General features: G+C 31.6%; 1 pseudogene; it reads left to right on the forward strand.

Moving 5' to 3' along the window:
- The first annotated feature begins 485 nt into the window (after positions 1 to 485).
- LOC101153138 (protein SREK1IP1-like) lies at positions 486 to 921 on the forward strand (annotated as a pseudogene).
- Positions 922 to 10,149: the final 9,228 nt, after the last annotated feature.

A 10,149-nucleotide genomic window follows, 5' to 3' on the forward strand; every position in this document is an offset into this window, starting at 1 on the left:
AGAAAATGACTCAAATTACTGTATGGACAATAAATAATTATTTTTTAATATCAGTTTGGACAATAATTGAAATCAGAAACTAACAGGAATTAGGTTATTGAAACAGATTTGGTGTTCATTTTTATTCACTGGAAATCTGCTTCATTTTGCAGGTTTCTTCAGTTTGTACTTGTTAACCCACTTCATACTTTTTGCTAAATATCCCAGAGATGGTAAGTGCTTAGTCCTGAACCTTTTATAAGGTATTAGGATCTGGGCAATTTTTCTTAGAGAGACAGCTGAGAATAGTTACATACTGTGAAGTACACATTCATAAAATTAAGATGATTTGCATGATTTAATTACTGTAGTTGCTCTTTTATATAAAATAAAATTCAAGTTTATAATTTCATTTTCACATTGAAATTAACAATAATTATTCACTATTCCCCAGACTACATGCTAAAAGTAGAAAAATTGGTCCAGTGAGCCCTCTTACCACTGTCATGGCTGTCCCAGGTTGCAACAAAGACAGTGTCAGAAAAGACTGTAAAAAATGTGGCTACCCTTGTCACCTTACTTTTGAATGCCGCAATTTTCTCTGAGTAGACCCTAAAAGGGACATAGTTTTGGATGTCAGCAGTACAAGTAGTGAAGATAGAGATGAAGAGAATGAAGAACTGAGTAAATTGCAGGCATTACAGGAAAAAAGAATAAATGAAAAAGAGGAAAAGAAAAAAGAAAAAATCAAATTAAAAAAAAGAAAAAGGTCTTATCCAGTTCCACTGAAGCGGACACTTCAAAACAAAAGAAACGAAAATATCAGAAGAAAGAAAAGAAAAAAAGAGTAAATCAATAAAGGGAAACATCACAAAAAGGAAAGAACAAAGAGAAAAAAAAAAGCATTCTACCCCTAAAAGTTCTGAATTCTCCAGAAAGTAACTGAGACTTTGGCTTAAGCCATTAAATTTAAAAATTCGTTTTTAAAACGTGTTTGCCTTTCCTTGGAATTTGCTATATATTATGTTTTGCAATAAATCACAACCTTTTCCATACAGACATTTTTTGTATGTGGGACCATTATCCCTCTGGTAATATATTTTTAATATGCTATGACTGTAAAGTATTAAATCAGTCTTGTTACTTGATAGCGATGCCCCAAGTATAGCTATTTGTATGTACTAAACACATCATTTTTGGTATATGTGTCTCTGTGTTTTTGGCTAGTGTTATTGCTTCATAAGTTGATTGTAAAATGGCTTTACTCTAGTTAACACGAGTCATCTACCTAGTAGTTAATGAGTATTGCTGAATCGGATGCCCACCTTGAAGTGATGAAGCTAGGTAAGGGTAATGTTTTGCTCTTGACACAGATACATAAATTTGACACAGATATATAAAAAGCTATAATATAAATTTAATAGCTTTATATACTTAAATGTAATATCTTTTAAAGCTAGTAAAAAAATAGAAACATTGTTCAAATTTAAATGAATACTACACAGAGTACTATCAACTGAGAGTAGATATTGTACAAAGTCATACAATGATTAAAACATGGATATTATCTGCATAAAGATATTTGGAGCCTAGAGACATATACGATGCTATATGACATTATTATTCATTCATTATGGATCACTTTATGGCTGTTTCTTTCTTACTGCTGTGATCTATGAAAGAATAATGAAACAGAGCACTGGAGACTAAGTGATGGTAAAAGATATGTAAGTCACGCAGGTGGGTGGAAGAGAGAAAGAAAGAGAGAAGAAAAGAGAGACTTTTGTTTTTAATATTCACAAATCATTGGAGTTAGAAGTAAAGAAATAAAAACAAATTAAAGCTTAATATCACAGGATTAAAAATGCAACTCCCATTGACTAAAGCAGCAATATATGCAAAGATAAACGTAAATACACTTAATTTATTTTGGATTTTGGGAGACCAGCAGGCTGGTAAATATAATGGGAGACAAAGATTGTATACCCAGCCAAGTTATCTTTCTAGTAGCAAGATTATAGAAGCATGTAAAAGACCACAGACAACAACAACAAGAAGAAATTTTAAAATGCAGAACTCAGAGAATTCATTGATTTTCTGAGATTCCACAATTCTCTCTTGTGGACTCTATAACAAAGATGACCTTCATCTAAAGAAGATATAATTTCCCATTTTGTAGGTTGCCTGTTCACTCTGATGGTAGTTTCTTTTGCTGTGCAGAAGCTCTTTAGTTTAATTAGATCCCATTTGTCAATTTTGGCTTTTGTTGCCATTGCTTTTGGTGTTTTAGACATGAAGTCCTTGCCCATGCCTATGTCCTGAATGGTATTGCCTAGGTTTTATTCTAGGGTTTTTATGGTTTTAGGTCTAACATTTAAGTCCTAATCCATCTTGAATTAATTTTTGTATAAGATGTAAGGAAGGGATCCAGTTTCAGCTTTCTACATATAGCTAGCCAGTTTTCCCAGCACCATTTATTAAACAGGGTATCCTTTCCCCATTGTTTGTTTTTCTCAGGTTTCTTAAAGATCAGATAGTTGTAGATATGCAGCGTTATTTCTGAGTGCTCTGTTCTGTTCCATTGATCTATATCTCTGTTTTGGTATCAGTACCATGCTGTTTTGGTTACTGTAGCCTTGTAGTACAGTTTGAAGTCAGGTAGCATGATGCCTCCAGCTTTGTTCTTTTGGCTTAGGATTGACTTGGCGATGCGGGCTCTTTTTTTGGTTCCATATGAACTTTAAAGTAGTTTTTTCCAATTCTGTGAAGAAAGTCATTGGTAGCTTGATGGGGATGGCATTGAATCTTTAAATTACCTTGGGCAGTATGGCCATTTTCACGACATTGATTCTTCCTACCCATGAGCATGGAATGTTCTTCCATTTCTTTGTATCCTCTTTTATTTCATTGAGCAGTGGATTGTAGTTCTTCTTGAAGAGGTCCTTCACATCCCTTGTAAGTTGCATTCCTAGGTATTTTATTCTCTTTGAAGCAATTGTGAATGGGAGTTCACTCATGATTTGGCTCTCTGTTTGTCTGTTATTGGTGTATAAGAATGCTTGTGATTTTTGTACATCGATTTTGGGCGAAGGACATGAACAGACACTTCTCAAAAGAAGACATTTATGCAGCCAAAAAACACATGAAAAAATGCTCATCATCACTGGCCATCAGAGAAATGCAAATCAAAACCACAATGAGATACCATCTTATACCAGTTAGAATGGCAATCATTAAAAAGTCAGGAAACAACAGGTGCTGGAGAGGATGTGGAGAAATAGGAACACTTTTACACTGTTGGTGGGACTGTAAACTAGTACAGCCATTGTGGAAGTCAGTGTGGTGATTCCTCAGGGATCTAGAACTAGAAATACCATTTGACCCAGCCATCCCATTACTGGGTATATACCCAAAGGACTATAAATCATACTGCTATAAAGACACATGCACACGTATGTTTATTGTGGCATTATTCACAATAGCAAAGACTTGGAACCAACCCAAATGTCCAACAAGGATAGACTGGATTAAGTAAATGTGGCACATATACACCATGGAATCCTATGCAGCCATAAAAAATGATGAGTTCATGTCCTTTGTAGGGACACGGATGAAATTGGAAATCATCATTCTCAGTAAACTATTGCAAGAACAAAAAACCAAACACCGCATATTCTCACTTATAGGTGGGAATTGAACAATGAGAATACATGGACACAGGAAGGGGAACATCACACTCTGGGGACTGTTGTGGGGTGGGGGGAGGGGGGAGGGATAGCTTTAGGAGATATACCTAATGCTAAATGACGAGTTAAAGAGTGCAGCACACCAGCATGGCACATGTATACATAAGTAACTAACCTGCACATTGTGCACATGTACCCTAAAACTTAAAGTATAAGAATAATAAAATAAAAAATAAAAAAGAAGATATAATTTAAGAAACACTGGCAAAAGGATTAATAGCTGGCATTTAAAAAAATAGTCCCGAATTTTTTTAAAAAGTGGATACATGGATAGAAGAAAATATACAAATATTATGTTTTGACAAAGAAGAATCAATATAATAAAAAAGAAGATAAGAGAAACAAAAAAGTAGATTAATCTCATTTTCTGATATATAGAAAATAAATGGCAAATTGTGCAATTAAATATTGGTAATCAGGTATTAAAAGACCAATTGAGAAAATAGGAACTTAAGGACAATTTTAAAAGCCGTAAGAACAGAGGTTACAACTGGAATGAAAATACAAACTTTCTTAAATGTTGATGTAACTTTAAAATTACAGAAGAAAGCACATGACATAGAGAAAGAAAGATTAAATCATGTATAATAAGCATAGTAAGTATAATGTAAACTAATGTAAAATTTAAGACACAATATATCAGCTTATCTACATATGTTAATGAATCTAACTCATTTATTGAAAGAAAAAGAAATCTAATCATAAGATAGATCAATTGATCATTTAATAGATCAATTCAAAAGGAAATGAACTATTCAAATACTAGAAGAAAACAAAGGTAAATTCCTCTCTAACTTATGGTTTGGAAAATATTTTTACATATGACTCAAATTCTGCATTCAAGAAAATGTAGATATCTCTGACTTTAAAAGATTTTTTAAAACTTTGTTTTCCAAAGTACCATAAACAACCAACAAGTGACAAAAGCAAATAATAAAAACTTAGAAGAAACTTGTAATAACAGAGATAAAGGATTAATGTATATTTTAAGAATATGAAACACTCTTAAAATTGAAGGAATCAAGACCAAAACCTTACAGGAAAATAAACAAAACATGAATAGGGATGTCCCAAAATTATATAATGACCTTTAAAACATGATATATTTACATTCACTTATAATAGATGCATGCATCTCAGAACTATGCTGAGATACCACTTCTTGTCTGTCAGATTATTGAAAATTAAAATCTTGGTAACTTATTCCGTTGGTGAGGCTATTACAAAACAGTCTCACAGATTCATACTTTATAAAAGAAAATTTGGCTATATTGAACAAATCTATATGTTTATATTGTTACTTAGAAATTTCACTGAATATAAGCTTCTGTAAATATAAAAATAGTTCTTATAGCACCAGGTATAATTACAGAATACTGAAAACAAATTAGTTACCTGTATACAGGGCATTGCTTAAATACACTCTGATAAATACTCAGATGGCGGTAATAGCAGCTGCAAAAGAAACGTGGAAAATTTCTGTTAACTGATATTGACTAATTTATAGGCTGTATTAATTACATTTAAAAAGAAGCCTTCAAAATATTGTATTTTTTCTATAAGAAAAAGAGGATGATAATTAAGTATTCATGTATCTGCTTAGTTTTACAAAGATCAACCCAGTAGAGATAAGCTAGACAAAATTCTAACTGGTTATTTACAAGCATGAGTAGGAACAGATTGGAAATGTTGGTGGTGATGGTTTGAGACTTCTCTATGTCTACCTTTTTTTGTAGCTTTTACTTTTTGAACCCACATTGCAAAATAAAGCCAATGAGCTAGAAAAAAAAATTAGAAATACAAACAGCAACTAAGGAAACTCTGTATTTCAAATGACTAATATGACCAAGGTAAAAAAACGGGAAATAACTAACCAATGCAACTTAAAAACGGAGTATTGTATTGATACATCATCAGTTTACAAAGAAAAATAACCCTAGACAAATACTGAACTATAGTTACTAGGTTTGGGTTTTTTTGGCTATGATATTGCTAGAAATTCTAAAACTACCCTAATTTTAGCTTTAAGCAAACAAATTATTATACTGAGGATAAATGGAGCCAGATTTCTCATTGATGAAGAAATGAATTACGAATACGTAAATGGAAGGAGAGTAGACCGTGTGGTGTTTAACCGGACATTTAGGTATCGTGAACACATGATCAAAGTCTTTGTGGAGAGGTAGCTGATTTTAGGACTGGGCAAGTAAAGTACAAGATGAAATTAGAACATCTTCTTTTGTTAGAAAGCAAGTTGCATTAAAAATAAATAGGGCATTAAAAAATACACACTGAATTCAGTTTGAAGGGGTTTTTATTGGATAAATCTGGGGCAATTTGACAATCAAAATTAATAATAATAAAGTATCAACAAATTAAAAACCAATAAATCAAATGAGAAATCATGTATTTATACATATGTAAATAAATACACAATTGTATAAAGAGGGTAAAAGGAAAAATATTCATTTAGGGTGGAATTATACCTAATAAATGTACAGGAATGATAGAATTATGGAGATTTTTCAAACTGTCATTTAGTAGTCATCATATTAATAATTATTTCAAGTAAGATTCAGCAACTGATGCCAAAATAGATGGTAAAAGTTTGCTGAGAAGTAGGGCGTGAAAATTTTATATATATGTAAAAACATATATATCAGACTGCATATGCATACATAAACATAAACACATACACACATTTATATGAGAGAGAGAACAAATATAATAATATTTAAAATAGAGAAATATGGTTGGAGGGTATATGGAAATTCTTAACACTATTCTTGCAAATTTGCTATAAGCTTTAAAGTATGTGGAAATAAAAAATTATAAAAATGAGAAATTGCTTTACCCACGTGACCCCAATTTTAGTTGCTACAAAATGGGATATAAAGTATAATTTCAATTATAAAAATGACGTATGTAAAAACCATAGTATAGTTACAGACCACTATAGATTCTAGACAAATAACAGTTTTATCTTCTTTTTCAAAAGTGGCAAAATTGTTACATTTTAATTTTGCCAACTCATAAACAATATCTGAACATTTTGTTTCTGCATTGAATATTATTACAACACTCACAAACTTCTAACATAATAATTATTTTCTTCTTAAAAGTAGGGAATCTCTGCTTTAAAATATCTGAAACACTTTTCTAATATGATAGAAGTTGTGTAGTTTAAAAATAAGACCTTGATTCTGGAAGCAGACATAGGTTCCGATTCGAGCTCATACGTTTTCAACTGCTTGCTTTGACATAGTTACTTAGGCTCTCCACAGTTCAGTTTCATTGTCAGTATCATAAGAATAACTTAATTCTTATTTAATGGGTTTCTTGAAGCCCAAAGGAGAAATTCAAGAAAATACCTAGCACAATGCCTGTGCCATAAATAAATTTTAATACATATTAGCTATCACAATGGATAAGGGTTACACATAATTAATTGAGATTTTTAGGTATTGTTTCTTCTTAAACTACTACCTATGGAACCCTTCCATAGATATAAAATCTTAACCAATTCATGATCTAAAATTAAGTTGATGATTTGTGCTACTCGCACATTGAATAGAATGAGCATAGATTTTTTTCAATATCTTTCTTTCACAAGCAAAAGAAAAATAAAAGCAAAACTCTAAAGTGAGTTCCTCAAAGTGACACTTCAAATGATTTTCTTTGTTCTCAGTTTCTACTCTCATTAGAAATGTTCTGAAAATATTTCACTCTCTCATCAACTACCTGAGGGTTTTATAAGAACGTTTTTTAAATATTATTTGCAGGACAGAGATATACTGTTCAATTGAGAATGAAAAATATCTCATACATTTATTTAACTTGCCAATCTGTAATTTACTCACTGTCCATTTAAAAACATTTTTATTGTTGTTTATTAAGCCTTACTCTGGAAGCCCAAATCCTTTATTTTATTATTGCAATAATAAAGCCAGCAATGCAAGAAGAGTGGAGAAAATTGGTTTTCCTATCGGTGTTTGAGGTCTACACGATTAGACTGCTTCTCTGTCTGCGGATACTCTGCACACTTTGAACACTGACTTCAAGGGTTTTAGAACATCGATGGGCTTTTAGTAAAAAAAAAAAGTCTAAAATACAAATATTATTTTTAAAATTTAGCTGATTATCTTAAGCAAAAATTAAGTTTTTTCATTTTTTTAAATTTTTTGTCTGATATTTTGAACCCATAAAGAAATTAAAATTACATAGAATGTTTTTATGTCCTAAAACAAGGAGATAATAGCCATAGAGGTTTTATTAGGCAATTGGTAGCTATGAAACTGAAGGAATGGTAGGATGATTAATTTTTTTGATTTAGTTATTTAAAATCCAACCATAGGAAGAGGAAAATGGTACTTCAAATGCTTTAAAAAATGAAAGTATCGTTCAACATATTAACATTATTTTAATAATAATATATTTACATTATAATTATTTCTTAACACTGAAATATATGAAAATATCTAAATCCTTTATCTGGAGTTTAAAAAGTTAAAATCTAAGCTATTTAAAAAATGAAATGCATATGTCTTTGAAAGACAAAAGCAATAATCTAATAGACTCCCATTTTCAAAGGAACAATAATTTTCTCTTAGGTATACCTCTGATCATAGATTTAGCAATATCAAGGTAATTTGTAGCACAAAATAATACACCACTGGATGTTAAAGACTTAGATCAACAAAATTCACTAATCATCGTTCCAATTCTTTAATTTTATAGCTCCTAATTGCATAATAAAATCTCCATGACTATTATCTCTTCCTTTTATGACATATATACATTCTGTGTAATTTTAATTTAAGAATTCAAAATATCAGACAAGAAATTCAGTATATAGCCTACAAAATACTGTAGTACAAAATAGGGCAAAGTACCACAGGGCCATTTAAGAAAGCGTCTGATTTGTGTGACTTAGTACTTCTTTGCCTATGAAGCATAGTCTGAGTCTGAACAACTGGTGACAGTTAAAAGTCTGCAGCGTTCCACTTTTTTGATTTTTATGGATCTGTACAGTGGTCCTTATCCTAGAAAATTAGCTATTGAATTCATTTGGGGCATCATGTGCCCTGAGCAATGTATTTTCAGGCCTGTGCATATCAATAATTTAAAGTAAAAGGGTGAAGCACGGTCAACAGTTAAGTTCTTAAAACGTGCCTTTTAATTAGAAAAGGGTGTTAAAATAAGGCAACACTTCAAAGAAGTAAAATGATACCCATTTGTAACATATTGGCAATTAAACTCACTTCTTTTTTATTATTCCTTAGACACCCCGTGCTGTACTTACAAGGCAATTCTAACTCTTTAAAGCTAGTTTTGAATCATAAGCTTAAGCTGACAGTTACCAGGTTCCGTTTCTCATTCTTGGTCTTTAAGTTCCTGCATGCTGCTTTTGAAAACTGAACAGGCATTTCCTTCTTTAGATATTATGTTTCTTCAAAACATCATATTTATTTACAACAATTTATTGTCTATATTGTGCCAGCGAAAATATAATAAGATGTTAAGCAAACTTTATTATATTCAGTAGTCCGATGCTGTTGATAAGGTCTGAGGAATTTTAATTTTTCAATCTTACATGCAGTACACTTAAATGAATAATACCTTCTTCTTGATGCAGACTATGTAACCTAAACATTCTTGACAAAGTGATGAGTTTGACCATTCCCTTGAGGTACATTTGCATCTATTTAAGTACAATTTAATAAGTGTCTACTCTTTGGCAGGCATTGTGAACGGAGAAATGGCCTAATCAGATGCCACCTAGGGATGTTTCAGTCAATGGTGGACTGTGTGCATGACGGTGGTCCCACAAGTTTATAATACCGTGTTTATACTGTGTTTTTCCGATGTTTAACGATCTTTAGATATACAAAATTGGCATTGATACAATACCGTTAACTACAACACAAATCTTGTGCTCAGTTTTGCAAGTTTTAGATAACTTATTTAACTTAATTTTCACAAACATGCATAGGCAATACAGTGAAAAAAAAGTAGTGTTTTTAATAAATCTTTCAAGAACACTTGGACATCTACATGCCAAAAACATAAAAATGGATTTACACTATATACAGTCATGTGCTTCCTAAGGACATTTTGGTCAACAATGGACCACCTATAGGGTGGTGGTCTCATAAGACTGAAAACGAGCAAAAACATTTCTATGGCTTAATGACTTTGTAGCGATTGTACCATCATAGTGCAATGCATTATTCAGGGGTCTGTGGTGATGCTGGTGTAAATTAACATGCTGCACTACTAACTGTATAAGATACAATTATATAAAGTACATAATACTGAATAATAAACTGTGTTACTGCTTTATGTGTTTACTATACTAGACATTGTATCTTTCTTTTAGAGTGTACTCTTCCTACTTATAAAAAAATTAACTGTAAAATAGCCT

This window comes from Gorilla gorilla, chromosome 22 (genome assembly GCF_029281585.2).
Source record: "Gorilla gorilla gorilla isolate KB3781 chromosome 22, NHGRI_mGorGor1-v2.1_pri, whole genome shotgun sequence".
Lineage (NCBI taxonomy): Eukaryota > Metazoa > Chordata > Mammalia > Primates > Hominidae > Gorilla > Gorilla gorilla.